The sequence below is a fragment of the Mastigoproctus giganteus genome, chromosome 1 (assembly GCF_048544385.1).
Source record: "Mastigoproctus giganteus isolate SK-2022 chromosome 1, ASM4854438v1, whole genome shotgun sequence".
Taxonomy (NCBI): domain Eukaryota; kingdom Metazoa; phylum Arthropoda; class Arachnida; order Uropygi; family Thelyphonidae; genus Mastigoproctus; species Mastigoproctus giganteus.
The window spans coordinates 175,653,356-175,677,422 of NC_143575.1; the positions used below are offsets into that span (position 1 = coordinate 175,653,356).

At 37.6% G+C, this 24,067-nt stretch overlaps 1 protein-coding gene across 2 annotated transcripts in view; it reads left to right on the forward strand.

Annotated features, from left to right (window-relative positions):
• Window positions 1–5,109: 5,109 nt before the first annotated feature.
• LOC150091289 (uncharacterized) overlaps window positions 5,110–24,067 on the forward strand; it is a 31,147-nt gene continuing 12,189 nt past the window's right edge. For both annotated transcript variants that reach the window (XM_090383113.1, XM_090383120.1), the window contains exon 1: window positions 5,110–5,202. The gene's annotated coding sequence lies outside the window, so the exon portion shown is untranslated. The remainder of the gene's footprint in view (window positions 5,203–24,067) is intronic.

The window sequence follows — 24,067 nt, forward strand, 5'->3', positions numbered from 1 at the left end:
GATAATTCAATTTGAAGAAAGATGGTTGCAATTTGATATGCGGAAGTTAGCTTTCAGCCAGCGGGTAGCTAATAGTTGAAACGAACGTCATCTGTTCTTGTGAGAGTTGGTAGTTTGAATACATTCCAGGAACATCTCGTAGACAAAGTATTGGAGGGAATGGATAGGTGATGTGGGAAATTTTTCTTCGTTTGGCTGATGCTGCATAGGTTATTTTCTTCTATCATTTGCCACGATTAATACTAATACTATTTTTCCCTGATTTTTCAGCAGGGAAATGACAAAAAAAGGGGAAAGAGAATACAAACATAGCTAACACTTTTAAAAGGGTGATCTCTGAGGTAAGGGAAATGATACAAAGTTTAAGACAAGTTGAAAAAAACAAATCAAACTATTATCTTAGAGTCACCCGGTAATTTCTTACATATACCCATGCCTATTGTGTCTATAAATTGCTTGCGTTCTCTTCTCGGTTTGTCTGCTTTGCTGAATGCAAAAGCTCCAGTTTCTGGGGAAAAATACCTTGGTATCTACGCCTGAGACCGACTAACTCAGCCACGGACTGAAAACGGCCCATAAAAACTCATCACGTCATCGATGGAACTCGAACTCATGTCTTTCCACCCGTTGTGAAGAGGATGGCGATTCTAACCACGAGAGGTGCATGAATTCGGCACCAATGTCCTAATATAGGTAACTCTCTTGCCCGTCTTGAAAAGCGGCACATGAACTCGGCATTGTTGTTGATCTAATTATAATATTTCAACTTGTTTAGCACCGATGATAAAAAACTCTCCTAAACCGTCAAAAAAGTTTTAAATGTAAGGGAAATTCCACGAAAAGTTCTCCAACATATTTGCAAGCAATTGTAGATTTCTTCCAACTTGCACTAGTTGCAGAAAACAAAACAGTACCCAGACAGTACCTCCAGTTGTTCCTATGTTTACATCAAGATAAGAATAACTGCTATTACAGTTATAGGGGAACGACGAGGGCTCAGGATGGTCACGGATTTTTTTTAATTTGCATTATTTGACCAAGTTGGAGATGGGAAAGTCACATCCAGGTCACTGGCAGTTGCGATCTATCCACAAAACGCACTTATAGCGATTTCCTTATTGCTAATGATGGTTTGATAAAGTTATCTAAAATTTGGAGAAAAATCCTTAGGAATTTCTGATTTCCCACGTTAAAGAGTACATTTTCTGTATTTGAAAAATTACTCATTTTGCTAAATAATTCACAAAATGGTAAGAATATATATATTTTTTCCATTTAGGTTTTCTTTTTTTAATGGAAGTCATAACTCGTAACGGCTATTTCAGCATTACTTTATTTATCTAAATCCCTGTAGACTCATAATGTATGAAGACGCATATTTTACAACAAATTCAGCCTTAATAGATTCGAGTTATGGGATATTATTAGCGTTTATTTATGATTTTTGTTCCCACAGTAACATATTCATAATCTCCAAAAAGTAACTGACCATAAATAACAAGACAAGGCCCCGTAATTTACAAGTAACCAACGTGTTGTTAAAGATAGTGTCGGATGGAAAAGAAATTAAAGGGACCCTGGGGGATAAAACAGTCGACACAAATACAAATGAGATATAATTTTCTCAGCAACAAATGGTAAAACATTGATAGAGAATGAGGCAATTTTGCTGGAGGCAAAATATTACAAGGTGCTCCAAGAATATGGGTAATTTGAATTCGATTTCGTCGGTAAAATATTTAGATACGCTTACTGAAGAAAAGATGCAGGGAGAAAGCTCTCCAATGAAAATATTATATTTTTTTTCTGCGTGATGAAATTTAATTCCTAAAGGAAGTAATCTTCTCTCAGATTTATGGGACAGCTAGTTCGGTTAAGAAGCTGTCGTGTCTAAAAAATTAAGACGTTTATTTGAAAGTAAAACGGTGATATGCGAAATTAAATGGCAGCTATTTTATTTCATACTGTAAAAATGATGGGCACGAAAGTTGGAGAAATTTGATTAGTGAGAAAGTTAATTAATATCGGATATAACCTCCAAGGCGCTACTCGCAAGAGAGTTCTTTATCTTATCAAAGAATGGTACGATGCCTTTTGAAAAAGAACAGAGCAGTAATTATGAAAAAAGGTTTTTGAGATTCTGGAAAGGAAAAGAAATGTCTTGTACAACATGCAAATATACTGCTGATTACAATAATTATAACAAGATCAATTTTCATAGATTTATACGTAACAAAATGGCAGTATTCAAGGGTGACCACTAACGATTGCAAATGGCGGATTGGTTGGTTTTAACGTACTGGAAGAGCTGATAGATTGATAGACAGTTTTCATATATCCAAATATGTATATAGAAAGTTAAATGGTTTCCATAGTACCTGCAACCGTGATAGAAGATCTTTTCAAAAATATATACCCAGGGAACACATCTGAAAGACAGCACTGGGAATAAACACATCGCTCGATCTGCTACTCCAGTGAGTGATATGTTTTCGTTTGTTTTAGATTTTCACTAAAGAGACTAAGGCCATGATGTATCAGTGCGTTGGGTCTGTAAGGTATACGTATTCTATGGTCTCTTTGCCAGCTTCTGAATTAAAAAAGTCCGAGTTTCCGAAGAGGAGAAAAAAAAAAAAAAAAAAAAACGTGTAACTCTTGGTAGAGAGGCCACGGTGAGATTTGTTTCTTTGTTTAAGGACTTTATGACACTTCAGCGTCTAAGCCTATGATGCGCAAGTAAAAAAGATATAAAATATAAGAATAAAATAGTATAATTAATTAAAATATTATTATAAAAGAGTATACGATAAAAAACAGTTATAAAGCGTTCTAGATAAAATCGTATAAATTAATACGTTGTAGAAACTTAAAAGATATCTGTCAATTCGTCATTGTCCGATAAAATTTGTCGGAGTGTATTAAAGCTCAGCCGGATGGATAAAACACAAGCGATGGTCATTATTAAAATGCGTCATCATTAAACAGGCAAGTGAAATTGCACAAATAGTGAACGTGAGTAAGTCGACTGTTCACGAAGTTGTTCACGATGACTTTCGAAAGGTGTGCTGCCCCTGGGTGCCCTGACAATTGTCAAAGGAGGAAAAAGCAAAACGCATGGGGATGTGTCTGGAGAACCTGTTGCGATACAGCCAGGAAGGCGAGGATTTTCTCTCTCTCATAGTCACAGCAGACAAAACGTGGGTTCATCACTTTACTCAGGAGAGCAAACAAGACTTCGTGACCTGGAAATATCCGCAATCTCCTGTGCGCAAAAAAAATCGAAACTGTTCCCAGTGTTCGAAAAGTCATGGCCACAGTGTTCTGTGATCGCCAAGGCATTCTGTTGGTGGATTTTTTGCCGAAGGGAGAAGCAATCAATGCACAGCTTTACTGTGCAACGTTGGAAAAACCGAAAGCCAACATTCGACGCAAACGACCAGGACTCCTGACAAGCGGCGTGATTTTGTTGCACGACAACGCAACTCCACACACTGCCCACACCACTCATGAGTGGTTGCGTCGCAATCGTTAGGAACTCTGTCACTCTCCCCCCCACATACCAGACTTAGCGCATTCAGACTTCCATTTGTTCGGCCCTCTGAAACAACACCTTTCAGGAAAGCATTTCACCACACCACGGATGAGGAAGTTCATCAAGGCGGTGCGATGTTGGTTACTGCATGTGGGCACGGACTTCTTCAGTACTGGTATTGATAAACTGATCCATCTTTGGGACAAGTGAATCAATAAAACTGGAGACTTTGTGGAGAAGTAATACACGTTCACTTATTTCTTGGTGTGTAATTTCAACTTCGTATTATTAAACATCATCGAGAGAAAAAAAAAAGTTATATTACTTTTTGGAAACCCCTAGTACTTACTCTGTTCTTATGAAGAAAGGCTAAAAATTATGAAGCGTGTGTTATAAATAACTGTACCCTGTATAAATGGGATATCTATGGAGACTTCAAGATGACAGGATTCTTTTTTGAGTTTACAGGTAGTTTCATCAATTTCTCTGCCTCTGGAACAGTACAGCAGCAGCAGCAGCAGCAGAGAAACAGAAGAGGGAAAAAAGAATGGACTTCCAGAAAATGAGATTCAGCCTGATACATACGATGTAATAAACAATACTGTACCTTGGATTCAAGAAAAAAAGTCTTGCTTCCACCACTCCAAAATAAGCTGGAACTAGTCAAACAATTTGTTAATGCATTGGGTCCTCAAGGTGACACCTTCAATTTTTGTTTTCAAAATTGTTTAATGCAAAAGTGAAAGGTGGCCTGTTACTTATGTCAAACATTAGGTAGACGTTGGCTTCACAAGAACAAGGACTGGTAAACAAAATGACCAATGCTGAGCATAATGCCTGGCGATCTTTTTGTCTTGTAGTGAATAACGTTTTTCGTAACATTAAGAGCAAAAATTACAAAGGACTATTTGACAAGTTGATTAAAAATTACAGAAAAATGGGATAAGACATACAGTCAATGAAGAGGAGTTTCTAAGGAAGGGGTTATGAAGCTGTGGTGGGCGATTATGTCTGATTCTTTGTTCGGAGTTATTATACTCACCAAAAAAGACAAAGAACAACAAATGCACTTTTTAAGGATTTGTTTTCTTAGTTTAAAACATGACAGTTCGGCATTTTAATTTGTGATTTCTTTTAGCTTTTTTTTTAACATGCAGCAAACATGCAGCTCTATTCTGTACAGAAGTGAAATATTGTTAACAAACGTGATACGCTATTATTGCGTATGAATAGAACCGTTTTGAATATTTGTTTGATATTAAATTACTTTTACTTATAGCACTCGATAACAACCTCTCAGAGTATAATTACTCCTTATAGATTTTTAATCCACTAGTCCATGACACCTCCTCGTGATCGTAGAAGTGTTCTCCTTCCGTTACTCTGTTGCTGGCATTCCATTTTATACATTCTCTTCTCTCTTCTTGCTTTTTTTTTTTTTTTGTCTTCATGCCTTGGAATTCACTCGCGCAGCTGTTTCACAGCATGTCACTTACTTGGACTAGACAACTGCGAAACAGTAAATAAGAAATTTGTATCGCTGCTTTGTTCTTTTTATAATGCGAAAGCGTGAGCATATTGTCTCATTTTCTAGGTAAATAAGAATTTCTTTCATGTCAGTCATGGTTTGCAAAACGTATTGTTCCATGAACATTTGATAAAGTTCTTTGGTAAGTTTCAGTGAATTTAATTCTTAAAGATGCATTGGCATAAAATCATATTTCACATGAAGAACTTTATCTTTATGTTTAGTATTATATTTAGCAGATGATTTGTAATTTTGATAGACGCCATACTGTAGTATACATGTTGAACACCTAGAAGCATGTGCGCAGCTTCAAGTACCACAGATGTTGTCTGTGGGGGGGGGGATTTTCTCTCTTTTATCCTTTTTTGTTATTATTATCTTTCTTTGTCTTATTATACATTTAACTCAGGTTTTCTTAGGTGCCCTCACACCTACAAGACCCCACTTTTTTCCACCTGACTGCTATACTCTGCAAATATCACAGAAGATTCTCAAGCTCTTGAGGGTAATTTCCATTGATTCCCCTTAATCAGAGACCAGGACTCTCTCGCCTAATTGCGGGAGAGCAAGCTCTTAACTAGGCAAGCAAGGCGTGTGTTGATTAGACTAACAGGACTCAAGTGAAAAGAAAACATGAAATTTATTACATACACATATACAATATTATATACAATTGAATAAAAGAAAACATACATTTCTTCTATACAAAGTCGACTCAGAGATACCTTGCATAATCATTCTAATTACAGTTTCTATTCACTAGATAATCTAGAGTTTACCATTATATAAAAACACCTGATTCATTTTTTGATCTAACTAACTCTGAACACTTATACATTCACTATACTTATTTCATTACTCCTGCACTCTGTTACAATATACTTGTAGACGTCTTAACCTTCCTAAAGTCTCTACTTGTCACTAGTCATTCAGATAAACCAACAATCTTCATCAATAAACCATTACATTCAGAGTTTCTCATATAACTTACTTGTCTATATCTTTAAAACATATTCAGAATCTATATCTTTAAGTTTACTACCCTTCCTAACACATTATATCTGTTATATCAATCTCATCTACTATTCATTCCTTAGTTTCCTTTCTATTATACACCAACCCCTTTTAACATAATAAACTCTGTTAGAATTTCTACTTCAGAGATAAATTTTCTTCTCTTTACTTTCTAGTACTACCCCCTTTTCATTAATTATTATACTATTTCACTAACAGTCCTTCTTGCTAACTTTAATATATTGCTCACCTACTTCTATCTTTTTCTTTCCTTTCCAGGGAGGTTTCAGGCTTAGGCTATCTTCTTTGGCTCTCCTTCCTCTGCTTTCTCCTGAATCTGCTTCAGATAAATTTCCGGAACTCTTGGCTGCATGGGTCTGGCGTCCCTTCTCCTCTTTGAATGCGTAACTCCTCCTTTACTACTAAAGATCATTCTGATGCATCTTGTCCCAAGAGGTCGTTACCTTTCCTGGCACACTTAACTGTTTTTCATAACCCCGTTTCTTATCATCCTTGGCCTTCCCATTACTTCTACTTTTAACTATTTCTCTATTACTGTCTAGTAATAGGGAAAACTATTTCCCTATTACTGTCTAGTAATTCCCTATTATTTTATTAAATTTGTAACATTTTTTCATCTTTCAATATCACTATATCTAACTTTTTTTTCTAATTAATCTCTTAGTTTGCGAAAGACAACCCAGCTATCGTTATTTAAATTAACTTGTAGGAAACTAGCAGGAGATTTGCCTATCTGTAGGCTTAAGATTTTCAGTGTAGTTAATGATATACGGAAAATCGGTAAATATTGCACATTAATGCTCTATAAAATAGAGCATTTTTTCCCCAAATATTAATCCAAGGAATTTTGATTTAGGCATTATCATTTTGTTTACCCATTTAGTTACAAGTCTGGGCATGGACATAAGTTTCTTTGAGGGCAGAGATCCAAGACTATTATCGATCCATCTATTTTTCAGGGTCCATCGGTTAGTTGAATTAAATTTGCCCACGTGTTTTGTATTATTTCTTAATGGATTTATTCATGTTCTGTACTAGCTGCATTAATTATCCGTAATGTTATTATACACAAAAATATCATTTTTTTTTTCGAAATATACATTCTACTGTACTTTACTTCCATGTGTAACTTTTGCAACTTTATGTCAAGGAAATGGAGATTTTGAAAGAATAATTTTGAATTAAAATGATGGTGTTGTTGAAAATATCAAAGTAATAAACTTCTATAAAATCTATGCGGTGCAGCAATCATAGCTTTGTATTATATCATTATACACTCAGAGATCACTGAAATATGGCCACCTACTTAATACCGTGTTGGTCCACCGTTCCCATGGATAACAGCCGCTATTCACCTAGTCGTCGAGTCCACTAGATATCTGAAGATGTTCGTAGGGATTTGCAGCCACGCTGCCTGCAAAGCTCTCCATAGTGTCGAAATAGATGGCGGTTGCGTGTCTGTACGCCTCACTTTCCATTCCAAAACATCCCACAGGAGTTCAATTGGACTGAGATCAGGCCAATTTGGAGATCAACCATGACGGATGATATCTTCACTATGATTCTCGAACCACTCGTGCACAGTGCGGTCCCGATGACACGGTGCATTACCGTCTTGGAAGATTCCGTTTCTGTACGGGAAAAAAAGCAACGTAGCAGGGTGCACATGATCGCCTAAGAGTTGCCAGTAGACCTCAACAGTGAAATGTTGGTCCATACATACCAGAGCTCCTAGTTAAAACATGCCCTATATTAAGCAACTACCGCCACTTGCCTGGATAGTGAGCACCATGAACGATGGGTCCATTGACTCGTGTTGCTTCGCCACACACAAAGGCATCCATCGGCGCGTTGCACCAGGTATTGGACTCATCCGACCAGCACACTCATTTCCAATCCTCCATTGTTCAACCAGCGTAATATTGACACCACGGCATTCGCCGTCGTCGACGATGATCAGCGGTGAGGAGTAGGCGTCTCTTGGGTCGTTGCTATGCAACTCCATACATCTCAGCGTGCGACGCATCGTCATTTGAGATACTGTCTTGCATTCCCCATATTGTATTGCGATGTCATTTGTCACAAAGAGATTTACTGTTGATCCCGTACGATGCGCTGCACTCTTCGCTCACCACGAATATCCTCCTTACGTAACATCCTTTGAAGTTCTGTCCGAAGTGATTTGACCCGTTGGTCACCATTCTTTGAATACGTTAACCACAGTGGGCCGTAAGCAACCCACAAGACATGATTTCCGATATGGACACGCACGACCTCCATAATCATGCCCTTTTGAAACTCCGTGATATATTTACTATGTCCCATGATTGCTACTTTATCGCTTTAACTTGCACGACCAGATGCAAATTGCCAATGCTTTAGTGTACGAAGCTGTTTTTCTTTTTATACTGCGAGCTATGCGGCACAGTCCATGACAGATGGGGTGTTTATAATTTAGCGATCACTGAGTGTATATCATTATTGCCGACAGTAATAATATTTATTACTGTTATGTTGTTGATTGATTCAACGCTCATAACAGCAGTAATTCTAGGGATTTAAAATGTACTTAGAAAAAAATATAGTTCTTAAAGTTATTTATAAAAAAACAGAAAAAAAATGAAATACAATTTCTGCCTCTGAGCAATAGAATCGGATCGACTAGATTATGATCATTCATCACAGTATTACAGTTCTTTTCCCCACATTGGCGTAGCAGTATCACTGCTTGAAGGCCTTTATGATGAGAACCGTTCACTGTTTATTTTTTTTCTTCTGTAGGCTCTGAACTATAAACTTCTTATAAACAGCGTCTAGATTCTGAAGGTTGTGCTGCATTTTCATTCACAGGAACCCGTCGACTGTAAGCTCCATGACACAAACTGTAGAGTTGGGAATGCTTTTCAAGCGTGCGGGAAAGGAGTTCTCCATGACGAAGTTGCCCATAGTTATGTCTTCCACTAACACTTTTATATGTTGCGACCAAGCAAAGGGCAAAGGTCCCTTCGAAAACTTTTCCAAAGTTGGTCACCGTTATTTGTGAAGCGTGTATGTTTGGAGGTAGATTATGTTTGCCCAGAATCCATCGAAATAGCCAGTACTCAGCAGATGTGAGGGTTTGAAAAGTATTTGTTTTGCCGCAGACGCCCAGAATTCAGTTTGGTAGGCAATGAGAGACCGAAGATATCGATATATCTGTTAGGTGATATCATATTGTGATACCCAAAAAGTGTTGCTTAAGATTAAGCTTTTAATCTTTAAGTGTTATTGATATGGTTACTGTGAAAGGTTGTGATTCCTTGAACTGAATCACAGCATTTGCAGTGGACAGCAGTTGGCAGAAGCCTGTTGGAAACCAACACCTCTTTAGATTAGCCACATACAAACACTTTTGCAGATAATGCCCTCCAAGTGAAGTGCTTCTTGAGATAATTTCTGCAACGGAAAATTGCCTTTTCCAAGTGACACAAAAGGTGTTTGTGGCACAAATGGTTGCCATTGTTTCCGGGCAGTTACAAAGTCTAATTAAACAGTCACTTACACGATGATAATTAATTCAAAATGTGAAGCCTAACGCAAACCAAAATTAGCTCCACGTTAAATACTAAGCTAGATTCCTTGTTCTTTCCGTTTTGCTAGTTCATCCGCCATTTTAATTAAGCGTGTGAATGATTTCGTGCTAGAAAATTTTAATAGGGTAAAGCCACGGAAGTGGGGCCTGCTAAATTCAGACATAAGAATAGTACGCGCGATAAATGTAAGAAGAAAGTTACTTTACACTTCTGTAGGGTTATTTTTTTCTCTTTTGTTTGCATGTTAATGAACAGAATGCATAAATAGACATGCGTACGAGTGTCCCCAAACCTTCCTTGATGTTAAATTACTAAGGGTAAAGGCTAATCAGAGCTTTTTCTCAGGAATGGATTAATATTCATTCCTGAGAAAAGATACAAGACTACTGGTTTAACTACGAGTAAGTAGAAGGATTCCACTTCATCTCCTGGAGTTGGTTAGAAGTTAACTAACAAGTAACCGCTAATAACTGGAGATATCGTAATTCTTCTTTCATCAAACAGCGTGCAAATTAATACGCAGATTATGTAAACCCATTACTGAGCTGGGAGGGGAAATTTTAGTTCCACGTGGAATGACCTTTCTCCCATACACTTCTTTTATTCCAACACTACCTAATATTCGCTTATAATTAAATTCTTTCCTTGCTTGTTTTTTATAATAAAAAATAAGGAAAAAAAGATTCAAAATTGATAAGGATTTTTTTTGTACAATTTTCGGATTTAATGAAAATAAGTTGGCCTAACTTTTTGCTTAATTATTAAAAGATGTAGGTAATGAATGATTAAATGTAATAATAAAAAGTATAGTTAAAAACTTTCTCGGATTTCCTTTCATGTTTGGAAGAAACTGTTCTTTAAATTCTTTGTAAACAGGTCTGCATTAGCGCAGACTGGTGTCTCTGGCCCATGCAATTAAACTCCTAAAGTTTGAAATATGAACATTTTTCTTTAGCACAAATATGGTACTTTTTTAACAAGGGACAAGCCGTAACATCACGTTGCCTAGGACACTGATGGTGATCACTGGAAAGTGTTCTGAACAATATGGACACTGAGGAGGATCATCGCCTGTGAGTAGATGGAGGTAAGTCTGATATGAATGTCCGATTCGTGCCCGTGAAAGTACCACTTCTTCTCTTCGCACTGTTTTGGTTCTACAGTGCCAACGCTTTGGATCGTATTCAACTGGCAAAGTGTTTATTATTAGTTTGGGTGTGCCATAGCTCTTTCCACTGCGCGAGTTATGCTATTTGTATGATGTGACTGTGGTCAGAGGCTGGAACTGGAACGGAGGTTAAATCAAAAGTTGATGGATTTTTAGCATGATCAGCAAGTTCGTTCCCCTTTATCCCCGAATGTGCTGGGATCCAGCAAAAGGTCACTGATTGATGACATTGTTCAATTTGTAATAGGAGTCGTTGTTGTTAATGGGGTTTTAAGTGCAATAGCTACTTAGGCCATACTGCACCTATGAAAGTGGTTCGTACTGCATGCGTTGGTTTATTTAGAAGCAGTCAAAAACGGCTATATAATCCTATTCATTTTAGGAAGGAGAAGAATTCTGTGAGATTTGATTTCTCGCCTATGATATGGCTAAGCGACAAAAGTTCCTTTAAATTTGACAGAGAACCGAATGACACTAGTCGAGCATTATTATATAGAGTACATTCCAGAAGTAAGTGTTTGACTTTGAGTGGTGTATGACAATGATTACACTGAGGAGGGTCATTCCCTGACAAAAGGAACAGATGGCACGCTTCTTTATTAGACCGGAGTTTGAGCCCGTCACCACCAAATACGGAGGATGCGGAAAGGTCAGGGAATGACCCCCGCATATCCCGGAGCAATATGGCTTTAGTTGCTAATGCTCCTAAAAAAAAAAAAAAAAAAAAAAAAAAACCAAAACCAAACTAAATGGGTTAAATGAGTATGGCCGATCCTGGCTCTGGCTAGAATTACTTCTTCTTGTCTGTTTGAGTGAGGCTAGAAGCCCATAATTTTGGTACAGGTTTCATTTGAAGTAGTTTATTATGAAAATGAGCTTGCCACTGAACAGTCCATTAACCTTTACATATACTTTGTATATTCATTTTATAATCTGTGAACGATACTAGGGAATTCGTTGGGGGTGAGCTGGATGGATGTTTGGTAGCATCGTCCGCAATTTCATTTCCTGGTATTCCAGTATGGCCTGGGATCCAGCAGAAGATAACCTTTTGCTTATGTTTTTCTTACCTTTTGCTTTTGCATTGTCTGGGTCAATGACATGATGCTAAAAAGCCACTCACATATCCTCACAGAAGGAACTCAGTATGGAAAAACAGCGTGTGTGTGTGTGTTATGGGTGTTTATCGGCGCATAAGCTGCTGTGGCTATAATGCGCCTATTCACATGAAAGAGCTAAAAACATAATTTAGGCGTAACAACTTGTTTGCGTTTATAGAGATATTTAAAATTTATCATAGAATCCAATTATTTTCAGATATGAGAAAAATTCGTTGATGTTTGCATCATCTCCAATAATATGTTGTAATGTCATTGGTTCTTGTAGATTTTTCAGGGAACTCAGGACGGATGTTCTGTCCTGTTGATAGTGAGGGCAGTCAATCAGAATATGTTTGACTGTTAATTTTTCTGAACAGTATGGACATTGAGGAGGATCTTCGCCTCTGAGCAGATGGAGGTGGGTCAGATATGTGTGTCCAATACGTGCCCGTGCAAGAACCACTTCTTCTCTTCGCACTGTTTTTGTGCTAGAGTGCCAATGTTTGGGATCCTGTTTCAACTGGTAGAGTTTATTATTCTTTTGTTTGTGCCACAGATCTTTCCACTTCGCGAAACATGCTGTTTGTATGATGTGACAGTAGTCAGAGGCTGGAATCGGAATGGAGGTTAAATCAAAGGTTGACGGATTTTTAGCATTTACATCAGCAAGTTCGTTACCCATTATCCCTGAATGTGCTGGGATCCAGCAAAAGGTCACTGATTGATGACGTTCTTCAATTTGTAACAGGAGTCTTCTAATTTGATTTAACACAGGATGAGCCTTGTAGAAAGAGTTTTGCATTGCGGTTATTGAGCTGAGAGAGTCTGTGTATATAACATATTTCATAGATGGGTAGAGATTCAGGTTGTCTAAAGCTAATTTTATTGCATGAAGTTCTGCGGAGAAGCTGCTATACTCAGGTGGAAGGGCAGCCGAGATGATAGTAGACGGAAATACTGCCGCTGCTCCTACGGCTGAATGTGATTTGGAGCCATCAGTATATATGGGCAAAAAATCTGCGTATTTCTGAATATGACTTGCATGGAGTTGTTTCACACTGAGCGTTGGTAGACGATTCTTTCCCCACTTTTCAAGATAAGTATCCAAATATAACTGAGGAGGAGGAATCCATGGCGGTTGGGAGTAATTCATTACATGTTTACTGTTGAAAATTTGAACGTTCCAACTCTGCGTTAATTCAATAAGGCGTAAGCCTGCCGGTCTTATTTTACTGGGTTTATTTCTATAAAGGTTTTGCAGTGGTGGATTAAAGAGATATGGTCCAATAGGATGCTGAAAGCAACTTTGTATTCGGGCTGCATACTTAAGAAGCAGCGTTTTTCTGCGGAGGTGAAGGGGGGGCTCATGTGCTTCAATATACAAACTATGAGTAGGAGATGTCCTGAAAGCACCAAGTGCAATCCGCAATGCGCTATGCTGTATAGGATCCAGCCATCGTAGTGTACTCTTACGGGCAGAATCATAAAGGGGAGCACCATAATCCAATCGGGATCTGATCAATGCTCTATATAAAAGCAAGAGAGATGTACGGTCTGCTCCCCAAGACAAGGCAGATAAAGCTCTTAGTATGTTCAGCTTTTTGAGGCAGGATATACGCACAGATTTAATGTGCTCAAGGAAATTCAGTTTCCTGTCAAGGATTAATCCCAAGAGTTTGATGTTGTTAGTCACTGGAACAGTAAAGTTTTGCATCTGAAGTTCGGGATCTGTATGCATTTTCCGTTGATTACAAAAGTGGATTGCAACAGTTTTCTGCTGTGATAGATGATAGCCATTTAACTCTGCCCACCTTTGGACTTTATTTAAAGATATCTGCAGCTGTCGTTCAATGGATCTCATATTCAGAGAATGGCAAGAAATAGAGAGATCATCGGCATAAAGGTAGGTCTCAACAGTATTTGGAAGATCTTTTGTGATGGAATCGATTCTTAGGGAAAATAGGGTTGCACTCAGTACGGACCCTTGTGGCACTCCTTCTTCCTGTAAAAATGTCTTAGAAAGCGAGTTGCGGTATCGAACTTGGAACGAACGAGTCCTGAGAAAGTTCCTGATGAATATAGGAAGGTTGCCTCGTAGACCTAGAGCATGGAGGTCACTGAGAATGCCACGACGCCAGGTAGTATCAAATGCCTTTTCTATGTCTATGGAAACCATAACAAGATGTTCATTTTTCACAAAGGCATTACGAATTGCAAACTCAGCTTTGATCATGAGATCTAAGGAGGACCTGTTCTTTCGAAAGCCATGCTGATTATTGCTAATTAGTTGTTGCGTTTCGATGATCCAAACAAGGCGATTATGGATCATTTTTTCAAGTAATTTACCGAGGCAACTGGATAGAGAAATAGGTCTATAACTGTTAGGACTGGTAGGATCTTTACCGGGTTTCAAAAAGGCAAGAACTGTGGCATGATGCCAAGAGCTGGGATAAATGTTTTCCATAAATATCCGGTTATAGTAGACCAGTAGTATTTGTAAGTTTCTGTCACCAAGGTTTTGTAACATAATGTAAGATATTCCATCTGGTCCAGAGGCACTGTTGCGTGTTGTTTTAATGACATGTATAAGTTCATGATATTGAAGAGGCTGATTATATGGAAAAGAAACTGAGGTTCGAAAATTGATGGCTCGTTGTTCAGTCTTGGTCTTTATTTTCTGGAAATCCGGAGAATAATTTGATGCCGCAGAAACTTCGGCAAAAGTTTTAGCCAAGGCATTTGCAATGTCTTGAGGAGCAGATAGTTCTTGCCCATTCCATGAAAGAATTGGTGAAGGGGTGGTTGGAAATTTTCCAGAAATCTGCCTGATTTTCTTCCATATTAACCTGGAGTTAGTGTTTCTGTTTATGGTAGATGCAAACCGAATCCAAGAATTTTTCTTTGCTTCTCTTTGAATGCGACGTGCTTTTGCTCTTAGTTTCTTGTAATTGATAAGATTAGCTGTGGTTGGGGATCTACGAAATAAATTCCACGCTTTATTTTTTAACTTCTTAGCTATTGTGCATTCTTGATTCCACCAATAGTTAAGGTGCCGTCGGGATTGGGGATTCGACAATGGAATTGAACATTTAGCTGCAGATATTATATGAGAAGTGATATAATCTGTGGCTTCATCTATTGACTGTGTTCGTATATATTGTTCATCCAGGGTGACAACTGATTGAAATTTGACCCAGTTAGCTTGAGAGAACTTCCATTTCCTGCAGGGTATAACTAACGGTGGTTGTGCAGTGAGCAGATCGCAAATAATCGGAAAATGGTCACTGCCCATGGGATCGTCCATAACAGACCATTCTATAATTGGAAACAGAATCGGGGAACATATTGATAGATCGATTGCAGAGGTTTGTCCAGTTGGTAGTTGTATGTGAGTAGGTGCACCAGTATTAAGAAGAGTAAGGTTTTCCTTATCCAGAAAGGTTTCAATTAAGCGGCCATGTATATCTAATTTTGTAGATCCCCATAAGGGGTTGTGGCCATTGAAATCACCCAAGAGACAGACAGGGGGTACTAATTGCATTAGCAGGTTTTCAAGGTCTTGGTAAGAGAAGGTATGACTTGGTGGGAGATAGACTGATACCAGTGTTAAAGCAATCTGGGTTATCAAACGTACGGCGACAGCTTCAATTGTAGTTTGCAAAACAATTTGCTTGGTCGGGATATTTGAGCTGATTAAGATGGCCACTCCCCCACGGGCAGTATTTGAATTATTACGATCGTGCCGATAGATGGCATAGTTCTTTATGTTGGTGGAAATTTGCGGAGTTAGATAGGTTTCCTGTAGACAGAAACCAACTGGAGAGTAGCGGTTAATTAAGACTTGAATGTCATTAAGGTTGCTACGAAATCCTCTACAATTCCATTGTAGAATGTAAGGCATTACTGATGTTTAGTAGAAGAAGCTGCTTCTGACTGTTTTTTTAATGTAACTGTCTTGTGACGTTCAGGCCTTGGTTTGTCTTTTTTTGGGAATAATGGTCGACCGGTGTCTATTTCTTCTTCCGCATATATTTCTAAGATCGGTTCTTCCTGTCTGGATGAGTCAATGGTATCCATAGACGTTTCTTGGATATTCTTTTTTAAATTTGAGTTACGATTATTCGATATAGAAGAAATCACTGGGGGAGGAGCAGGAGATGTAGCTGGTACTGTAAGTGCAGTATTACTTGCCTGGTTCAACTGTTTCGGGAGATTGGACTGTTGCTGAGAGAGAACAGTCCGAGCCCAGTCAGAGATTGAGGTGGTAGAAGGGACTGTAACATCAGTTTGGGTGGCTACTGATTGATATTTTTGCGTAATATTGGCGTACGTACGTTTATTCATACTGGGAGCAATTAATTTCCGTGCTTCCTGAAAGCTCACTTTATTTTCTATCTTATATTTAACGATTTGCTTTTCAGTTTTCCATCTGTCGCACGTCCTTGAGTAGGCAGGATGGTTTCCCTTACAGTTGGGACAAGTCATTTCTTTTGCCAAGCAGTCACTTTGGGTGTGGTCAGCGGACCCACAATTAGGACAAACCTGGTTTCCTCTGCACGCCGTTTGAGAGTGGCCATACTTCTGGCACTTAAAACATCTCAATGGGTTAGGAATATATGGTCTAATGCGGCAGAGTAGGTAGCCTGCTTTTATCGATGGTGGTAGATTTGGCGTGTTAAAAGTTAGAATAATATTCCTTGTTGGTGTGAGTATATTTTCTCTTTTCACCATAATTCTTCTCACAGCAATAACATTTTGATCTTGAAGCTCTAGTGTTATCTCCTCCTCAGTGACATTCAATAGATCCCAGCTGGATATAACGCCCTTAGATGTATTTAGGGTAGCATGGGGAGAAACTTTTACTGGAATTCCAGCAAAGCTTGTAAGTTTAAGCAGTTTCTCTGAATGTTTACAATTCACTGTTTCCAATAGAAGGTCGCCTGATTGTAGCCTCTTGACTGTCTTAGGAGATCCTGCCAGACTTTCCAGGTGTTTCTGGATAAGGAACGGAGAGAGTTTACTGAGAGGCTGATCTGTAAGAGAGTGCATTATTAGAAATGCAGGACAATTTGTCGCTGAGGAAGTGGTTTTCATCCTCTTGGGTTGCGACGTGCTATGCTCATTTTCTAACTCTGGCCGAGAGCTTGTCGGCTCGAGAGGCGGAAAGGCATGTTGATCCATGTTTGCTCCTTTTAGTCCTTGGCAGATGAGCTTTTCTGCCAAGACTTCCGGCCCCGCCACGGGGAGGCAGGAGCAGTGCCTGGTGTGACCAAGCGTAGAGTATTAAGTGTTAGTAAAAGAAGTATGAAAAATAAAGAAAGGTAGCTTTTCTTTCTTGCTCTGTACAAGTACTTTTTGTGACAGTAGCTGATATAAAAAATTAATTTCTTAAGGACAGTAACTTAATATAACTTTAAATCGCTTTTATATAATCACTTTTTAAGCACAGAGAAAACGCTCGATCACATTCGCTTGGCACCCGGGGCCTGGAAAAACAGCATCCTACCGCCCATGGATATATACAGTTATTGTAGTGCACATCGTTCCTTTAACAAAGTCTTGAAAATTTTTTGAACACTGCCAATATGCTGTTCTCTCCTTTACCTTATTAACATGATGTTCACTGCAAGCAAGTCTCTTGTGAATTTGCTTCTTTAAGCTTTTAGTAACATTTCTGCACGTTATAACTTGCTGGACTCAGCATCCCCCTTCACGAATGGTAAGATTTGAAGTAAAATAATAATCCATAATACTTTGTAAGCATGGTCCCTTACTTTAATTTAATGGCTAAAACTTTCGCAGATAAAAAATACGTTTGATTGCTGCTATTCATAATACTTAAGAAATGTCTTTTTTTTTTGAGGCATGTAGTTTCATTGATTACTGAAAAACGTATTAACATTTGACTATACTTTCTTTTGATGCATACTGTTTGTGCAGGTGTATGTATATTAGTCATTTTAGTATTCTGCAATAGCGAAGTTAATGGTTGTTTCGCCTGAGTAGATACTTTTGCTGTTGTAAGCAGGAACTTTGAGTAATGATGTGTAACAAGAAGAAACTTTAGGAAGTTTATCGTGTGGAAAGCACAAAGCGCATGGACTCAACCAGCATGACGACGAAAATCAAAAGACCTATCGATTAGTCGCAAAACTTCGTCTTCATGAAGTTCGAATTCAAACCTTCATTGCGTTTTGAGATAAATTAGGAAATATCTACGATTTCACTCAAACATAATAAGCACTTCTGTTTGCCCAGAGAGCACTCTCCATCAGAAGTTGATCATTATTGAATTCTATATATTTGGGTTACCGCTTGCAGCTCGCATCTCGGTTACGTGACTGGCTATTTCTCTGAAGTTGGTAGGGGGTTCGCTGATTATTCATTCACCCGGAGATAAGACGGCGCAAGTGGTTAATATTGATGAGTAAGTCTAGAAGATATTTCCTCGGAGTTAGAGGAACAGAAATGTATTAAATTTGATGCATTATAATATAACCTAATGATTAAATTGATATTATAAAAGTTTCAGTATTTTATTCAATAATGATACTAGTTGGCATACAACCGATCGGTTCCTTTGGCTACAAGGACACGAATGAAAAACAATCTGAAAGGAAAAAACTAAGACAAATGTTTTATTTGAAGATATTTCATAACTTTTCTGGTACACAAGAATAAAAGCAGAAATTTAACAAACAGAACCAATGTAGTGTCGTGGATAAAAATTGTCATGCTAGGGTTACCAAAAAACAACATTATCCACCTATGTGTATTATGTCCATTATGTTCTTAGGTCGGTTTGCTTGCTTTACTGAAAAAATTCAGGTTTCCAGAAGAGAGAAAAAAATTGCTGTCCTCGTCTCAGCCACAGCGAGAAAAAATCCCACAGAAGTTCCTCGCATCTTTGACGACCTCGATAAGTTCGCAGTCGATGAGAATTATAGGCAGAACGTACTCCATCGACTTCCTACTCAGGACATCACAGGACATTAGAATCTGCTCCCGAGGACCTTTCCATCACTGCCATGGATCCATCACTACAGTGTTCAAAGCTTTCTTTAGTTATAATGCTTTTTTTCTCATCTTTGTTTATCCGTGAAGTTTATCCCTGGCTTGTATCCGTGAAGGATATTGTGTACAGGAATGTTCCTTCTATATACAATAAAGAGTTCTTTTTCTTGACGGGATTCGAACTCAGGCTGTTTCTACCTGGTGTAATACAGACGAGATAAGTATTGGCGTGGATCAGTAAATCAAACATTAATGCAACCTGAGCAACGATACCGATCTAGTACACACTCTTCCCAATTAACTAAATGACATGTACAGGTTATGGTTTTGTCTTTAATTTCCTCAATTATCTTCAATATCAAAGCTTAACAGAAAATAAACGGAATCAAGAGAACCCAAATGAATGAGACCACACAAAGTACAATCAAAACCACCCGTATATAATTTCTTTTCTTGAAATAATTCTAAAGGTAATTTACGCTTCTGTTTCAAACAACTTTCTTCATATAAATAGTAACACATTCATTATGCAGCATTAAAAGATGCTCTTTTTTGAAACAATTGGTTCATGCTCCAAATACGTTAAGCATTAATAGTAAGAATCAAGAGAATAAACTTGTCGCTCTCTTTTTAAGTAAATAATAATAATATGGTATTATTCTTTTCGTGCGCAGAAGTTTTAGAGAAAACTTATAGTTTTGAGTACTGATGTTTTCTCTTTCGAAGTACAAGAACGTATCTTTTGTCCAGTTAGTTCTAGCGAGAACATCCTTAACATTACAACAGGCCTTGTTTTTGCTTTCTTTCAAAGAAAAACGTTACGTGTATATCGTGAAATTATTTCAATTATTCTTACGTTAAGGAACATAATTATTTATGTATTTGTTTATTGCAAATCATCCCGGTACAGCTGTAAAGGATATGAGGATGGATTATAGGATAATTACAAATGAATTCATATGTTTACAATATTTTATTTCAATTCAAGTTTACAAACGACAGATTTAGAAATATTTCTTTCCTTCTACATTAAAGTTACTCATACATTACAGTCCTGGTACTGTTCTATTTACTTTTGTAATTTTTACTTTTCCTGAATTGAATACTCCTCGGGGTTAAACTTTAAAGCAACAACGTTAAAACTTAACACAAACTATTAAAACATCTGAATTAAAACATAGATTGTTTATCTTCTGCATTATTAAGTTAATTCACAAAATTCTTTCGCTAACCAAGGCAATAATTAACGGTTTAAGTTATCTTTTAGACCTCTGAAAGTCTTCAGACAGTGTCCACATTTTAACACCACATTTGTAACTTCAAAACTCTTTCCTGAGATCACAGCCTCCAGATGATCATTCAAGAAATTTGAGTCTCGGAAAGTTCATTGCATAACTTGTAAGTTTCTTTAAATATGTCCTCTGTGTACCTCTCTGTAAAAAATTAAATACTGCATAGTGCAAGGGTCAATATGTACTATGCAGTTCTTTCTATGCAGTCTAACTACAATGACATACATATAAGATTAAAATAATCTTCAGTAGAATATCAGTTAAGAGCAAGCATTAAAAAAAAACTGTTCGACTGATCTATTTCTACCTTTTTTTCCCATGTTTTTTCACCGATAGTCTCATTACCGAAGTACAGGAAAACTTTAATGACGTTTTTCATTAAAAACCTGTCATGAGCAGCAGAGTGGTTGCCATAACTGTTCTTCCACATCGAGTAGAAGAAGCTTGGGTTTGAGTTCCGTATAGATAAAAAGAATTTTTATGGACCAAGTTAGGAAATTTCAGGCTAGGGATGCATGGTTGTTTTCGCCCGGAAATTCGGAATTTTCATCCAACAAAATAAGTAAACTGGCATACTGATAATGAGTAATATCATAGATATAAGAAGCAATAAATGAAACGCAAAATATACGCTGCGTACCAAACCAGTTTATCAAAATTAATTGCAGTTTTTAAAGATGAATTCAGAATAAGCCTTCAGAGTTGCTGACGATTGTTGTTGTCATCGGAGTGGGGTTTATTGGCGCAAGGGCTACTATAGCCAAATTGAACCTATTACTTTGGAGCATTGATCAACGTATGAAAGGAAAAGGTCTAGAAGTGAGTATATACATTGAAGTTGCTGACGGTTCCATTATTCAGTTTCATCATCTGATGTTAGGGACAAGAGGGAGGTAGTGGACGGTTCAGTACGCTATCCGTATGTGACTTCATGCAACATCCACGCGTTTCGTTCTGTTGCATGGATCCTAGGATGTGTTCTGTTCCTTGTGCTGTGCCAGGAAGGCTTTATGTGCTATTGTGGTGATGAGTAAGGCATATGCAGGTAAATCAGAAAGGGCAAATGACTGGAACAGGAATGTAATGCGTCTCATACTGCGTAGATCGGATCAAGAAATTCATTTAGCATCCATTTAGGCATTTGATGAATACTTGAATTTTACAAACAATTTGTGATTTTAGAAATAACTTTAGGATCACTATGGTGACCTATCACTCAACACAACTATAACTGTATGATATTCCATGTTATTATCATACCTCATTCTGTGCATTTTCCGTATGATATGCCGAATTTTAACCTGTATGATACTGTGTGTATGACAATGTCTGGCGGTCTTGCCAAAAGTTTGCCAGAAACCGCCTAGAAATAAAAAGGACCTCAGAGAAGCGGACTCACATATTCTTCCAATAAACCACGTGTGGTGATTAAGCAAATAAGGTCCACTTAAAGTTTGGTAGTTCGTTGAATTTGATTAGTATACAATAAGGTTTAATTGTCGTCCAATACGTTAACTTTAAAAAACAATTTGCTGGAATCAAAATCTTAAGCCATGATTTAAACTTTCTTAAAGTTGTCAAATGGGTCTTAATAGAAGTATTAAGAAACTGGAAGGCGTAGATAATAATTCTAAGTCTTTTAATTTTTTCTCATAATTTTCTCGTTTGAAAACGAGTTCTCAGAGTCATTTGGGGACCTGGGAAGTGCTTCGCTACAGCCCTTACCGACATACTGTCATTTATGGTTACCATAATATTTCAAGTACTCTGAGGACTACTGACTTCTTGGATGATTGAAGACCTAGGTAAAAAACTAAGCTAAATCTATATTTGAACAATCACATGCAAAAAAACTATTATAAAATGAAAATTTTCCTTTCAAAAGAGGAAGCGTATCAAATAAGCCGAATTGGGCCGTATTTCAGCTTTCAGGTTTCTGTTCAACTTTTTTTCGCTAGCTACATTGCTATATAATATATCCTTGTGAAGCTGCTTATATCGTGATAAAGGGACATAACCCTCACCCAATAATTTAAAATGCACATTTAGATTATATGCATTTTAACACGCATATGAACGAAAAACGTACTAGCCTAAAGCACTTCTCCAATGCGCATTACAGCTCTCTCGCGTTCTAACAAAAGAGCGAAAGCTCGGGGACCCACATGCTAATAACTGCGTAGCAATAGATGATGATTAAAACTCTATACCTATTGAAAATATGCTCAATTCTTAGAGAAATCGATGATGGGATTTTTTTTCTTCATTTACTCTGCAAAAACGCATGTAAAAAGCTATTTGACGCAGATCTCGATGGGGAGCCAAAAGGTCTCAAACAAGTTTATAATGATGGGGCCGAAAAGTTGTAATTTCAGTCACTCTGACTGTGAAATTTTACTCATCTTTGAAAAGAAATTGATTTTAACAATCCAATTCAGTGAATTATTAAAATCGAAGAGTTGGCTATTTATTTATCATTTAAGTATTATTGACCAAAAAATCTTCGTTTCAATTTGAATTCCCATTCTCAATTCTTACACTCTTTTAATTAAAAATATTAATGCTGAAGAAACCATTAAAATATTTTATTTTCTGCTCTTTGCTTTGAGAACTTAAAGAAATCCTAACGATGTACTTATTTCTCTTTTACTTCGAATTACGTTGTTCGTCGCCGACCTGGTATTTAGTGGTGACCAAGAAAGTCTGTGTGAAATAATCAGTATAACATTTCCGGTAAATAGGAGAGACGTTTTTCACATTCCTAATTTGGCTTCATCCCATTAACTTAACACGATTGTTTAATTTTCAATCAACTTCCAGCAATTAATATACTGATCACGTAACCCTGGAAAATGAGTATCCTCAAAAAAAGGACGAAATTGTCACTAGTTTCGTGTCTGTATATATGTAGAATTAGAAGTCTGCGTCTTGGGGGAATAATTGTACATTTATTTCACTCTCTCACAGGAATAGAGTTTGCCTTATTAAGAATTAGTCCATTAAGGTGGCCATGCAATTAAATGAATTTATTCGAAATTAAGTTACTAAAATTCGGAGTACCGCGGGAGGTTTTGCACATGGGGCGATTTTACTGTTTTCTGGAAGAGAAAATTAGCAGATAAAAACTGGATAAATAGATTTTACACTACACAAAAGAGAGTCAAAGTTGATAAATAGATACAGACAAAAATAAGTCACAATTCTACACACCTTTGACGAAGATATCAAATTATTCTAAGTCAAAATAATTACATGGTAAGGAATTTGCATTCTGTTACATTAGATTAGCGATGCAGTAAAAGCAGACAGACTGCAAGGGAGGACATTTCGACTGATCAGATTCTGTGGGAAGGCTGGGGGCTTTGCGAATAGCGCAGTAGTTACGATCTGTGTCTTTCCACAAAGACTAAAAGAGGCTATGTTCGTGACAACTTGAACAGAGAAACCTGGCGCGAATCTAAGTAACTCAGATTCGAGCCAGGGTTTCATACGTTTTATCTTAGACAAATCGGGAAAAACCAGAAAACACAGCACGGAATATTCGCAATTTTGCCAACACAACATACAATTTTATTTACCCCACTTTAAGCCATGAGGCTTATTTTAGGGGAAATAAAAGTAAGGTTGAGATTTCCAGTTGGCAATACATTCCCATCCCTACGCACAAACGTTCTCTTTACAGCTATCACTCCTTGAGGTTTCAGTCCTGAAAAAAATCTCCTCTTCAGACACCTCAAGTTGATCCTATTCAGAGATCACGCCTCGGAATGAATTAAGTGTCTTATGGGGTGTTTCTGTAATTGGCATTCCCCAGTAGATGTTCCTC